General features: G+C 28.0%; 1 protein-coding gene across 1 annotated transcript in view; it reads right to left on the bottom strand.

Annotated features, from left to right (window-relative positions):
- The window catches only part of LOC119688013, a 130,944-nt gene that overhangs the window by 48,896 nt on the left and 68,558 nt on the right, over positions 1-13,490 (bottom strand). The window contains exon 3 of the mRNA XM_038102618.1: positions 5,547-5,584. The gene's annotated coding sequence lies outside the window, so the exon portion shown is untranslated. The remainder of the gene's footprint in view (positions 1-5,546; positions 5,585-13,490) is intronic.

Raw genomic sequence — 13,490 nt, 5'->3', positions numbered from 1 at the left:
TGTTTTTTTGTGTGCTCTTATAAATTTTAAAGCACTTGCAGATAAAAGTGAATAAAATGAAACCTTTGTGCAACGATCCGTCCGTCATTCATTGTTATACGTTTGTCATGTCAACGCATGTAAAACATTTATTTTTATGACGCGTACGAGTACAAACCTCAACAACATCATAAAAACGAATATGTAACAAATGTTGCTATATAACTCACTTCAGTGAAGGGTTCAAAGCCTTCAAATATGGAAAGTGTTAGCGGATGAAATACGTAATTTTTATGAGGCATTGTAATAGCGAATACAAAGCATACCTGCACTTTGATTGACATCCACACGAGCAATACGAGTTCTTATCATGGAACGGTAAATGCCTGCATATGGTATTGAGTGGGAATGCGGTATAAGCCAATTTAATTTCCACGTATGATAATTCCACAAATTTAACAAATTTTGATAAAATTTCAGGTGATGCATGTTAAGTTAATGGAATTTTCAAAGCAATGTACGCATTTTAATACAGGGTGTTACAACAACCATAAATGGAGTTTGAAAAAAAATCTAAGTAAACATGTTTGACCTATGCGATGAGCATTGCCTATAGTTCAATAGATCAGGCCTGTCCAAAGCACGGCCCGCGGACCACAAGTGCCCCTTGGCTAATCTTTGTGGGGCCCGCGACATGTTTTTAATCTACTACAATTACGCTAATATCCTTTTGATCTACTGCAATTGGTCTACTACATTTTTTTATTTTTATGGTATACCAAATAAATGAATTTCAATTAGTTTTATTACTAAATTTAAATTTATAACCGCATTTTTATTTTTGTTAAAAAAATTATAAACGTATGTGTTGGTTTCTGCGGTCCTCCAATCCGTACAGTGATTTCTATTGGCCCGCGATCGCATTTGGTCTGGACAGTCCTGCAATAGATAATGCAACTAATAATCTATTTATTTTTTCAGTTTTTTTGAAGGAATAATTGACCTATTTCTTGACCTATACGATGAGCATTGCCTTTAGCTCAGTAGATAATGCATCTAATAATCTATTTTTGTTTTAAGTCTTTTTCGGAAATTTTTCGCTTTAAAATTTTCATTCAATAGCAATCCAGAAGCCCAAATTCAGGAAAAAGAGTTTAAAAGACTATAAAATACTTTATAGCCAGTTATTCCTTTATAGTAGGTAGCATATAGTAGGCAGGTCTCAAGATGGCATTATAGTTTTTTGAATTATATTTTATTGATTCCATATTATTTACCTTTAAGAAAACACTTATTTATGAGCTAAAAAATAAATATTTTTAAATTAAGATTGATTAGTGTTCAGTATTCGTTAATCTGAAATTTAATAAAATGTGTCTGAAAGTAAAGAATAACTGAAATATATAGACAATAAACTATTCTTTAACTTACTTTAGTAGAACATGTATCATAAAAAGATTTAGACGCTAACCGGAAGAGTCCAATATCACAATATGTAGCAGTATAAAAAAACATCAATTTCTCAACAAAAAAAAAAAATGCTGCCATTCCATTATCAAAAATGCTGTGATATAATATAATTATTGTCAGAAAAAAATAGTATCTTCCATTATCAAAAAATGCAATGATAAAAAAAATATTTAATTTAAAAAAAAAAAATTATTAACGATTAAACTTTCACAATCGCCAGTTGCTTGAAGTAAAGTACGGTCCAAATAAACTGCAATAACTTCTGAACTGGTGGTAATACCACATCCATATATATGGATGTATATATCCAAATATATTCATATATTAGCCTTATAAAAGCTGATTTTTTTTTTGTAACAATCTCGTATATATCCACTATAACTTTAATATTTTAATTTATCAATAATAGAATGTTTTGAATATTGAATAGATTGATTTAAAGTGAATACCTGACATATACATCTTTTATAGATCTTATTTTGAGCAATATATTTTTAAATCACATTTTATATCTGCATTTTGTGGTGATATACCTGTCCTTATACAAAAAACTAAGTATTGGGAAATCTTAAATTGGAAAGCTTAAATTGGTCTCTATAGTCTTAGATAATATTATTAACTATCATAAATATTGGCAAGAAAGTGCTCGCAGATAATCTTGCAGGAACTGACAATAATTCTGTGGATCGGAGGGTTGTTGTGAAATAAGTTGGTCTACAACGAAGCTTTTAATAGAAAAATAATTTGTTACTATTATATTTATTTTATTTATTTGTGAGGAAACACTTAAATTAATTTTAAAGTTTACTATAAATATGGAACTGAACTACTAGGTCCTTCGCCCTGTGCTTAACATATATTCATGTTAAGAATTATATTTTTATTTTATTTAATATATCGCTGGGTAAGTGTGGCTTAATTATATGGTACTGTACTCGCTATTCTTGTTTGCGTTTGAAAAGGTTGGTGCCGTTGGTTGAGTTGTTGTAGTAGTTTATTAGATGGCTCATGGTAAGAATATATCCACATTTGGGGCATGTTGGTTGTACATTCCTAGAAATGGTTTGGTGACGATAGAAATTAGTGGCGAAACACTACAGGTAACCATCAGTTGCGTAAGGTGGCTTGGGTTAAGAAAGTGTAGAAGAAAAGAGAATTATTTAAAATAAAGAATGGATTATAGATGCATGAAAATTAAATTAAAATTAGCCTAGGTTGAGGTAAATAGCCTTAATCACTTCAATGGAATGGTGACAAAGATTAATTAAACAAATATCTGCAGCTTGGACACACGAATGGACAATAAGTAACTGTTTAGCCTATTACTTTATCCTGAACTACTTTATCGGACTAGAACAGTTCATGTTTCAGTTGGAAACCATCATTCTTCTTTGGAGATATGACGGTTCACAATGGCCTGCAATATCATTCAGTTAGGATCAGTTAGAAGCGTAAAATATTAGGTATGGTAGTAGTGCTTTACTATATTAGTAGTCGATAGCCTTTGTATTTTGTGTTTTGTTCTATTCTACGATAAATAATTATTTATATCATATAGTGGTTTTAGCTAAATTTTTTTTAGAATTGTAAACGTTTTTGTAGTTGCTTAAAAGATACATACCAAAAACAGTCAACCGTTTTAACGCTTTTTTTTCCTCACTTCCTCTTCAATACTTATATATTATTACATTATATATCAGAGTATTTTCTGAATTATTTTTAATTGATTACCAGCAACTTTAAAGAATTGATTGAATTATTCATAATTTTAAAAACTAAAGAAAGTATTTATTTATGGAGAAAATAGAAACCCTGTATATATTTGTTTATTATTTTCATGACTGTTACTTATACACAATAAATACATCCAACACAATTATGAATAAATAAAAAAAAGTTTTTTGCACTAAAAACCTTAAATAAATATTGGCTCACTGATAAGAATTGATTAAGCGCAAAAACTGATTAATAAAAACATACAAAAAATACCTATTGGCAAGGGTTCCACACCTCTGTTAGCCATGAAACAGTTAACTAAAAATAGCTGGTATGCCAATGTAAGGTCTTCGGTACGCAGATTTACCTAAAATTGCGGGTATTTCTGTGCGAAGCATGGTAATTGCTTGTTTCTGAACATTTCAAAAAAAAAAAAAACAAAAGGTAAACTGTAGATAAATTAGAAAAAACTTTTTGTAACATAATTTGATTTTATGGCCATTGAAGGCATTGTTTTATATACGGATATCATTCCTGGTACACGGATTGCGATATGCAGTGGGTGTATTCAAAATGAATTGTACGCTATTATTTTTAACAGCAAAGATATTTTTGAATAAATATTTTAGCCAAAAGCAAAACAGTTCATTAGCAATGGTTAGGAGGTGAAGTGAAGTGAATGACAGATTCAAATATATTTAGATTTATAGTAATATTTAATATAGATTGTATGAAAAATTAATTAAATCTTTTTATTCAAAATTATGTATTTTTTGTATATTTCTTGAATTTACAAAAGTATAATATTTATATATTTAACTCACTATAATTGACATTTTCTTTGTAAATCTAACAAATTTAATTATTGGAATGTATAAATTTAATTATAAATTATTATTTTAATCGCAGATCTTAATTTCATATATTCATTAAAAGAAATAACAAATAACTTTAATGAAATTTGACTATCGACACATCATATTCATTGTCTATTTCTACTTTAATGACACTCTTCCGCTTGTATTGAATGTAAATATGTAATACTTTAAATAAAAAAATTTAAATAATTGTAATTAAAAAGTCTGACTACGTTTCTTATATAAAAAACTAAATTAAAAACATAGATAACATCTTTAATTTAAGCTGATGAGATGTTTTGACTCTCGCTCGAACTACGGGTGTATTGTTATTCGAAATTATGACCTAAGAAGATTGCTATGAGTAAAACATTCCGTGAGGTTTAGGTTTCAAACAATATGTACTATACTCACGTCAATACATCATCGATTTTATTTTTAACAAATTATACAATATATGTATCTGTTATTTTAGTGATTCACGTTAGAACAAAATGCAAGCGTAAGATAAACAAATACACGTAGCTTTGTTTAAAGCTTTCAAAGAAAAAAATATAAAGTTGATAGCAGCTTCGGTTAAGGTAAATATTTCTATAGAAATTTTATCAATATCTTTAAAAAAATTTTAATTTAATTTCTCATATTTATGATTAACCGATAATATTGACGAAATTATGAGCTAATATGTCAATACACACCTTAAGAGTGAATTTGATTACTTTATGAATAAAACTAAAGGGCAAAGTACAACAGATCGAATAGGTATGTTTATATAAATATTAATAACTTTATTTATTAATAAATAAATTATATAAATCATTTCTATAAACATTCACTTTATTCATAACTTATAATTATAACTTTATTCATTTATAATTAAATTATATAAATCATTTTTATAAACATTAATATCTTTATCCATATATAAATAAATTATTTTTATAAACATTAATAACTTTATTCATATATAAATAAATTATATAAATTATTTTTAAAAACATTAATAACTTCATTTATTTATAAATAAATTATGTAAATCATTTTTATAAACATTAATAACTTTATTTATTTACAAATTAATTATATAAATTATTTTTATAAACATTAATAACTTTATTTGTTTATAAATAATTTATATAAATTATTTTTATAAACATTAATAACTTTATTCATTTATAAATAAGTTATATAAATTATTTTTATAAACATAAATAACTTTATTTATTTATAAATAAATTAAATAAATTATTTTTATGAACGTTAATAACTTTATTTATTTATAAATAAATTATTATATAAATCATTTTTATAAACATTAATAACTTTATTTATTTATAAATAAATTAAATAAACATTAATTTATTTATTTATATAATATTTATTTTTTTATTTAATCATAACTTTCTTTTTTTATAAATAAATTTATAGTATTCTGATTGATAATTTATTATAAATATATTGTATTAAAAATTGAAGTTTATTAACAAATTTTAAATAGTCTAAACAGTCTAAATCTAAACTTACCTAGTTTTATGTTAACTCAAAAGCACAAAATTTTTGCTCTGTAAAGAAAAAATAATAGAAATATTTAAAAAATTGTTTTATATAAAAATTTAGTAACAAAAGTTTAGTAAAAAAAGTAATAGAACTTCAGAAAAATTTGCGAACTTAAAAGTCAAGTACGGCTTTGGGTCAGTTGATTAAGAAGCGCTGACTCTGAGTTTCAAATTTGGCAGGACACAAGAACGATTCCAGGTACTTGCAGTCTCAGAAAAAAAAATTATTTACGAAGTGATCGAAACAGTTGTATGGTCAGCCAAATATTCAATTAAATAAAATAATATAAAAATGAATTTTTGTCGTTGTAGTTCACTACTGTTTGAAAAAACAGATTTATAAAAATTTTCTCTATGAAGAAAATGACATAATTTATATTATTAACTAAAACTTTTTGCTCAATTGTAAGTATATATTAAGCTAAAATAATAAATTTTTAACTTTAATCAGTTGAATGATTTGTAGACCACGGAATTACAAATATTTTGAAGAATTTATAATCAAAACAAAAACGGAAATTACTATAAAATGATAAGGGGATAATTAAATTCAATACTTATTTGCAGAGGCGTCCGCTCAATTTGTTCATTAAGTTTTTTTTTTGTACTTTGGTATCTCAATATTTATTGTTATGAGTTTCGAGGTTTCATTACGTTAATATTATTGTAATAATAGAAAAAAAAATTATATATCTTATTACTTAACAAACAGAGCTGCCGACAATATGATAATAAATAAAAAATTTTTCCTGCAAAAATTAATATCTGAACCATCAGTTTATATGACAGCTATGTGCTTAAAGTACTTTACTTAATTAAATTTTTTTATTAAAATTTTTTTCATTTATTAATTTAACTTGATTGTTATTAAAATGTCTTAATAAACTTCGTTACAATACTTTGTTAATTGCATATTCTGGTATATTGAGATATTTCTTTCATTTGTTTTAAAAAAAAATAAAAATCTTTTGAGTCAGTTAATATGTATTAACTGGAATATTTACTTTCATATAATTTAAACCCAATTATGATCATTACTAATATCAGCAATTTCCGGAGAATTGTCTTTTAAATGCAACTCTACAAATATGAGCAAGTTTTACTAACAGTATAATTCTTAATAATATTTTTCGTTGGCCGACTTCAGATATTCATGAGAATAAAAAGGAACAGTTGTAGTACTACAATGGAATTTCTATGTTTAAATAATAACAATAATACTTAATTTTATTAAAAACATAATTTTGACGGAACTCTACACTATCATACACTAGGCTAATAATCGGATTAGTTAATAAGTTAATAAAAACTGTATTGGATAGTGTAAACCGATTATAATATTCTAAAAGTGCACCCAATGATATTAAATGACGGTCAAATCAGAATTTGTTACTAAAACTATTGACAATTCACTTTGCCACATTTAGAAAATATTGTATAGAGTTGGGTTTAGAAAACTTTTAAGCACATTGGGTATCGCGATTATGGACCTTGAATCAAAAATACAATTACTGCAACTTTTCTAAAACTCCAAATAATTTGTATTTGTTACGCAAATGCATGGATGCTGATGATATGAAGACCCAGCGCTATACTCCGGGGGTTCAAAACACAAAAACAAATTAGTAGTGTATATTATACGTCATTATATAGTATAAGAAACCGTCAGGAAATATTCCCAGTTGAAGAGACAAAGCACCAATTCAAATTTTAATAGACATCATTTTATTTTTTAAAATTCCTTTTATTTACCAGATCTGGATCCAAGTAACTACTTATAAAGTCTAAAGATGAAGGTTTGGATTGCAGAACAAAAATTAGGTCTAATGAAGGCACTATGTTCGCCAAAATGGATAATTTGTATAATCCAGAAAATGCATATTTTTGACGTGTTAAGAGATTAGTGAATAACGTGAATAAAAGTGTTATGAGTTGAGAATCAATCATATTATAAAATTAATAACAACAAAAACTTGACATAAATTTGTTTTTATTTATAAAATATATCAAAAAATAACTATTCATACATAATAACTATAATATTTAGTAATTAAGCAACAATTCTTTTAAATAAAGTCAACAAATAAAATGAAATTATGTTAACAAAACATGTTTGTACATTCCAATGTATTACCACAGTTATTTGTATGTACTGATATACCTATATTATAGATTACAGGTGATAAGGAATTTGACAACTACTGAGTAACATAAGTCTTGTATTTTTAGAAATGTGACCTTACTTGCACATTTTATATTAATAAGCTTATAAAAATCGTCTACATGTTAAAGAATAATTGATTAATAATTATTTATTAATAATCAAATGATAAGAAATACTTCGCTGGAATTATATCCAGTAATAAAATTAATCATACAACAATATATGTTTCATTCGAAATTATCAGAGAAGTTCTATTTTAATAAGAATGTCTTTAAAACATTCACGTAACATATATAATAAATGTAAAAAGTTTAAAACCTTAAATCCCGTCATTTAGAGAATTATCCGATATCGAAATATGGCGTAGTAGAAAAAATTTTTCAGAATTATTTACTACACAAAACTCCATTAAGTTGAGATGCCCCAGAATTTGTATTTAAGTTCAGACACCTCCAAAACATGGTTTTTAAATGCAACAACAGCTTCTGCTTCCTCTGCCGAAAAAAATCGTTGTCCACGCAATTTACGAGTATTCTTGACATTCGGGAACAAAAAGTCAAAAAGTAAAAGTCATTGGGTGCCAAATCAGGACTGTATGGCGGATGACCCATCAATTGACTTGTCGATTTTTTGAATGTTCAAATAGTGAGTTGTTAGAAGAAGTGTGAGCACTCGCATTGTCTTCATGGAGATGAAGAATGATCAGAGGGTACTTGTTTGTTTTCCGTATTTTATTGAAAAACACTTGGTGAAGAAGTGGTTGCATACCATTCGGTATTAACCGTTTTACGTTCCTGTAATGGTATAGTTGTTTTCCCGGTATAGACCATTTTTCTCGAAAAAACAACCGACCATTTGTTTCGAACTGTTTCGAGCACGAACAACTTTTGTTGGATTTGGTTCGAAACACCCATAGAGTCAACTGTTGTTTACTGCTCTTCCAGGCTCTTAATCATACGCATATATCCATGATTCATTAGCTGTAACAATCTTATACAAGTATACGTTTTCAATCAACACAAGCATCTTTTTGAGATTTTGTCAAATGATGGGTTATGGAATCCAAACGTATTCCATAACCCAACGTATTTCACAACTAAATGATAGTGGGATATTTTATATATGCTGGTGGAACTAATGCCTAGAGGTCTCCTAAATCTCACATCATATCTCATGTTGATCTTACTTTTTCAGTTATTGCAAAGCATCCATGTTTTCTGCCACAACAACTGATTTTGAACGAGCTTCACAAATTCGTCCAGTTTATCAGTGAGTGAAATGTGACCACGATTTTAATTATTGTACTAGCGTTTCACTGTGGCAAAGAATGAACATTTGGCTGCATTGCCAAGTATGGAAGTAAGTAGATATATACACTCTTGTCTTGATACTCGCAACCCACGTCTAAAGTCATGATAAATCATCGTACAAAAATTTTCTCGCGTCAATTCCATTTTTTCGAGTACACTCAATTTACAAATCACTGTAAAAAATCTAAGGTAGGTTTTGTTTAATAATGCCAAACTTTCGTAAGGAAACTACAATTGACTTCTGAGAATAATCAATGTTTGCCAAGGCTCAAAATATAAATAATAAGCTCCATATTCCTGCGGCTAAATAAATTGAACCAGAATGGACAATATATAAATCAAAAAAATATTTACTTACTATAACTATAACTACATATAAGAATGTTTATTATTACCATAAAAAAACAAAATTACTTTCCAAACAACCTTATATTATGTGTAGTGGTCCCAAATGACCAAGTCCAAAAACTCAAATTATACAAACTTTTAAATGGAAAATAGAAAATAAGTTTATTATTAACATTTAAAAATCATTTTTAATTAAATTGGAATGGAAATGATTTCACTATTAGAATCGTATATGTAGCGAATATTTTGGAATTTGCCATTCAATTTAATTATTTAAATTTACTATGTGAAATGCAAAAAGTAAGTCATTTAAATTCATTTCTTAAATGAACGTTGAGTGCAGCTATTATTTTTTTAATTTATACTTTTTATTTACACACAGACAGCAAACAAATCATGTAATTTTCAGAAAATTAAAATTGCTCACCAATAAATTTCCAAACAAGTTTCTAATAAAACCCAGATGTGCATAAAGGTAACTGTAGAGAAAAACCGTAGCCGCAGATGAAAATGTGGCTTACGGTACCAATATGCTTGACCAACGAAACCATAAACCAAAAACAAATATGCCATAGAAACCAGAGTGGACAAATATACTAACAAACAATAAACTGGTAAACAAATAGACAGATAGACGGACAGACTGACACACAGTCAGACAGACAGACAGTCAGACAAACCTTTTGACTGAAATTGATAAAGTGAGGTAAAAGTGATTTGTTTTGCAGCAATTGAAGTACATTTAGAGACTGACATGGGAAATTTGTTAGTACATGATTACACACATATGACCAATTATATGACCAATTAAATAGCACTGCGGCGTTGGCTATGAAAAGACTTCATGTATCAAATTTATCAGTAATACTTCGTTCTAACTCATTCGTCTTAATAGATTCTCTTCATCTATAGATATATGTTATCTATCATCTTCATGGTGATAGATGTCGTCAACTCAACAAGGAATTAAGAGATTATAGTAATGTGCATAAGGCAAACCCACGAATGAACTGTTTAAAGAAACTAACAAAGCCAACATTGATTTCATTGTCCAAACGCTTCTAAAGAGATTGACCTCTTTGGGCAGTGGGATTGCTTAAAAACCTGAAAAATGCAATGAATGTTCACAGAACTGTTATTTGACGTTTCATTTAACAAACAAACTAACGTGGCATTGACTTAAGCTTAAATTGCATGACAATGAGAAAAATTCTTGAAAAAATATTTACGATTTCGTAAATGACACAGTAGCTCGAAAATTACAATCTCGGACTTGAGCTGAAGAAGCAAAGGGATTATCACATACGAGTATCTATGAGTTTTTTACGAGTAGCTATTCTGTTATTTTGAACAGCACAGCTCAGCAATCCAACAGAAGCAAGTATCACTAAAGCTGCAAAAAGAGATTGGCAGCCCACTTTGTTTAGCTGTGACTTTTGGATTTTATGTTTCTCAGCAATTACTTTTCATTTTATGTATTTAGGCAAATGCAGTGACGGTGTTTGTTTATTTTAGATTTTTCACTTTTTAAGCATTTTTTAAAGTTTATTATCTTTTAACATTTTATAGACTTGAATCTGTTTACGTCTACACTCCCTCTTAAGTCACTACTGTGTAATATAATTCACTGTTTTGTTAATGCGAAGAATGCAAGGAAAAGTCTGAGTCGAGCTGAGCTGAGCTACCGTTTATTTATTTTCAAGATTATAAAAACTAACGTTAGAAATTAAAGTATCATTTACTTTATTTTTTATTTTCTGAGAAAATAAACAATAATATCGAATAGAATGTATTATATAGCAAAATGAAGACAATAAACGATTTACAATTGAATATGCATAGAAACCTAACAATTATAATCAAATTGGCATATAATTTATGAAGCGCTATATTGAATCCATTAAATCCTAGGAGGAGCATAGGGAAGGAGGTCCCTTCATTAAAAACCCTTACCAGCAAGCCACTCTCTGGATACTTTGAGATCATCGGTTGCGAATAGAGTTGCATGCTTAGATAGGAGTCTGTAAAAGAGATGGCAGCGGAGAAACCGTAACAGGTCAACGGCAGCGCTCGTGTATACCTTTAAAAAGTTTTTCTGTCGGTCTGGAGTCAACAGTTTGCAGCTAATTACCTGCCAATCTTAAACCAATTGATAAACGAAATTGCAATAAATAATACAAAGGGATAAGCTTCATAAATTACCTAAATCATAAACCTTAAATCAACCTAAGCTTCATCAACCATTAAGCTATGCGATGACTATAATTATTTTATATAATTGTATTATTACTATTATTGAACAGTGCCTTAGTCGGATTAGAGATTTTGTCCAAGTCCAAGCCTATCTTTCCTGGTCTTGGATCTTTAACAACTATGAAATACTTTCACAGGAGTTTCTTCCGCTTGTACATCAGTGCCGGGCACTCCCCAAGCACATGGTATGCAGTTCCTCTCTCTTCTCAACAGTATCTACAGTCTGAGTTGGATTGAATGCCTAACTTCTTATAATTGTAAAAAATTAAATAAATTATAAAATGATCTCGGTTCATGATTTAAATTATTTTTTTTAATGTATTTTTCTTGAACTGTAAGCGGACTTTATACTGTTTATATAAAGTATCGTTAGTGGAGGAACCGCCCTGACGTTATTATTTCTAATTACATCACAGTTTATCTTTGAATGCATTTACCTAATTATTGACAAGATCCAACTCTACATAGGTCTGTAAATTTTCAGATTTATGAAACACAGTGATGCGTTTTATGGCTCGATGCTCTAAGTTTTATTTAGGAAAACAAACTAAAACATTTTTATAATTAAAAAAACTATATAAAAGACCTCATTTTATTACAGTTTTCAAGAATTAATTTTTACTAAGATATTCCATAAAAAATAACTTAAAAATAATATGCACATTATTAATAATTTTAAAGTTTATTCATATAAATAGCGTTTTGGAACTAAAAAATAAAAACTATTTTCCAGAGCCTGAAAGGCAGACACTCTCAGAATGTTCTGTGTGGGATCATCATTAACTAATCCATTTTATAACTTTATAACATTTTATAACTTATAGGAAAACAAGAAGTTTATACATTCATAAAGTTTATTTCACAGCAAAGTAACAAAACTCCAGAAAAATGTGCGAACATAAAAGTCAAGTATGACTTTGGTTCAGTTGGTTGAGATGCGCTGACTCTGAGCTTCAAATTTGGAAGGGCACAAGTTCGATTACAGGTACTTGCAGTCCTAAAAAAAAATTATTTAATAATTAAATACAAGAATTATTTCCAAGACTACTGATGATGAGTATTTAGCAATACTCGAAATCACCATATGGTCAGCCAAAAATTCAATTAATTAAAATAATATAAAAATGAGTTACTGTTGTTATAGTTCACTACTGTTTGGAAAACCTCTTTATAAAGTTTATTAAGCTAATTTGTCATACTTAAATGTTGTTATAATTTTATAATACTTATTTACATATCAAAATATTCATTTAATATTCTATACAATATGAATAATCTGAAGATGTTACATTCATACTACTATCGTTATGAGTGGCTTTTATATTTCAGAACACTTAATATAATTTCTTCCATTTTGAAGATATTTATTAAAAGGTTAATGTTTTTGATTTCCAACATTTTGATTATTGGATGTTGTCCAAGAAAGCTGACATGGATCCATTTTCTCAGTCATATATATATGTTATTTGCTAATGGATAATTGAACTACTGCAGACTTTTAATATGTGTGATAAAACAACTAAAATCTAATATAATGAATTTCTCTTAAGTACTTCTCCAAAATATTACTTTCACAATATGTAAATAAAGAATAAGAAAATTTACTTCTCTAAAGCAAATATGCCGAGCAATTATAATTGTCAGTTAAGGTCTCTAGCAGCTGAACAGATGAAGCCCGTGCTTTAAAATTGATTATCTTCAATAAAAATCTTTAAACCGTAACTGGAGGAAAGTAAAGCGATTATTGCCCGCTGAACTGCAGTGGGTACAACAAGATACATAATAGCACTTTCGGCTTTTAAAACAAACAGCATCCAAGTCGCACTGTTGACGTTGT

The sequence above is a fragment of the Teleopsis dalmanni genome, chromosome X (assembly GCF_002237135.1).
Source record: "Teleopsis dalmanni isolate 2A chromosome X, ASM223713v2, whole genome shotgun sequence".
NCBI lineage: Eukaryota > Metazoa > Arthropoda > Insecta > Diptera > Diopsidae > Teleopsis > Teleopsis dalmanni.
The sequence above is the reverse complement of the archived record's forward strand: the minus strand, read 5'-3'. Positions and strand labels throughout refer to the sequence as shown.